The sequence below is a fragment of the Heloderma suspectum genome, chromosome 10 (assembly GCF_057233095.1).
Source record: "Heloderma suspectum isolate Gila_16-S chromosome 10, 16-S_ref, whole genome shotgun sequence".
NCBI classification, from domain to species: Eukaryota; Metazoa; Chordata; class Lepidosauria; order Squamata; family Helodermatidae; genus Heloderma; species Heloderma suspectum.
The window spans coordinates 43,956,876-43,959,239 of record NC_139467.1 but is presented as its reverse complement, the minus strand read 5'-3'; positions in this window follow the sequence as shown (position 1 = coordinate 43,959,239).

Genomic DNA, 2,364 nt, shown 5'->3' with positions numbered 1-2,364 from the left:
CCCCTGCAAATGCTCTGCCACTTCAGGTGTTCTTCCCCTTAGCTCCAGTACTGAAAGTGAGCCAGCAATAAAGGTGAGAGAAAAATGCCTGAAGTACCACAGAGAGGAGGAGGTTCTGCTCCTCTAAGGCAAAAGCAAACACGCCTACTCCCTACGGGCAAACTGCCCAGAGAGCTCTGGCTACTGGGCAGTATAGAAATGTAATAAGGGATCATCTATTTGGCCTGGAGATGTCAGGGCTTGAACCTTCAACATGCCATGAAAGTGCTCTACCACTAAGCTGTTAGGAAATCACAGGATGAGGTTACTTAATGGGCAGTGGTGCAACTAGGTAACATGGTTTTGCAGGGTTTTAGACTTGCCATGTGTATTATACTTTGGTTGTGAAACACACCAACCAAGATTTCTCCCTGCACACCACCAGTCCATGTTTTACAATTGCTTCTACTTACCTGATGTGTTAGAGCAACCCCTCCACCAACACACACACAAGACTTGTTTACCAACTCTGATTAAAAAAGGAAATGCTCTAAGCATGCGCTGTTTTACCTGATTGCAGAAATCAAATGGAGTTTGCTTCTGCTGCCACGTGATGTTAAACATACTTACTTGGGAATAATCACCATCTTGTTGCAGAAAGGGATCATATATTCTAAAAGTAAGAAGAATAAAATGACCATTTATATCTCCCGCTGGCCACCCAGACTGTAAAATGTTTTAAAAATTAGAAGGATGCTCTGCGTACCCCTGTCAGCCTTGGTGGGTCCTAGTATGTTCAAGCTGGCCCAGGTGCTGACACTAGGCCGGTCTGCTGCTGCCCTATCTCTTGCCACTCTCTGGGTGGTTGTCTGGGGGCTCCCTGGGCTTTGGGGCCCAGGACTTCAGCCCCGAGGCCCAACCCTAGCCACACAACTATTCATAGGAGACCCACCATTAATGCCAGTAGTTATCCAGTCCAGCTTGAACAAAGGGAGATGGATCACCTTTTTCTTCCAAAAATGTCTTTTAAAAAATGAAAACAGCACAAAACTACAAAACAACGTATAAACTGTCTTCTACTGTCGTTTCACTAAGTACTTCTGGTGCAAATGGTACAACACTACCATTAATATGATGGGAAATCCAAACTAATGACAAAATTAGCCCAACACACTTTATCATGGGCAGGCAAAATTAAATGTTTGGTGACAGCCAGGACATGTGGGCATTAGCCTCAGAGGGAAACAAGCTTTGGGTCAGAAAGAGGCAGCTGTGAAGATGCCCTGTCCTCCCTTTTCTTTGAAACGGGTAGTGCATTGGCACGTCTGGTGAGTGGCCAGTTGGCAACTGTAGCAGGTCTATGCCAAGGATGTTGTTGGATGTTATTCCTGAAGTTGCATTGATTGTGAGCATCTTAGGCGCAATCCTATGCGTGTTTAGGCAGAAAAACTCCTACAACACCCAGCATTTCCCAACCAGCCATGCTGGCTGAGGAATGCTGGGAGCTGTAGGGCTTTTTCTGTCTTAAGTATGCATGGGAATGCACCTTTACGGGCACAGTCTGCTCATTCCCTCTGTTTTGGATGTTCAGGCATGAGTGCCAGTGTTTATGTAGACAAAAGACACCACCCACACAGAAAGAAGAGGTATTTGCAAGTTCGGCAGAGCACTGAGGTTTGCAGAAGTAGAACAAATATTTAGAGAAAAAACCTAAAGGGGAAAACAAGCCCAAAACATCCCAAAAAGGGCTGAGCATGCTCAGTGGCTGCAGAAGGCTGCATGTCTGTTGTGGGGAGGAGAAGGGGGAGCATGGCAGCGCATGGCTGGCTGACTGCAAGGCTAAGCAGGACCCTCCACGCTGCTAAGATTTGTTGCAGGTCCCACTTGCAAAACCTCCACATTACTTCCGAGTATTTATTTATTTAAATTGATTTTAAGCCTTCTTTAAGGGTAGAACCCTCTATTTAGTAAGACTTACACACTGCGTTTGTATTTAAAACGCGCACACCACTGTACAATAATTAAACACGTCCAGTTCAATTCTGCACATGCTCAGAAACGCTGTTACAAGATTCGGGGCTCTGTCCGCCAACTTCTGATAACAGGATGTGGCAAAGTCCTTGTGAGCTTGAGATCTTCCATAACCTCTTCATTTTGTGCGTTAACTTCCCGGCTTCTACATACGTGTGCGCGAATACGTGCGCGTATAAGGCAGGTGCGTTCCAAATGCGTGCGCTGTATGCAACGTAACACAGCCTATGTCGGTTCTTGTTCCCGTTTCCTCCCAGTACACCGTCCCCCCCCCCTTGCGACGCATGCGCATCGCGGAAAGCGGACGGGTGGGGGGAGAGGGAGGCAAGCGAGGGCGCGTATGGACGCGGTGGC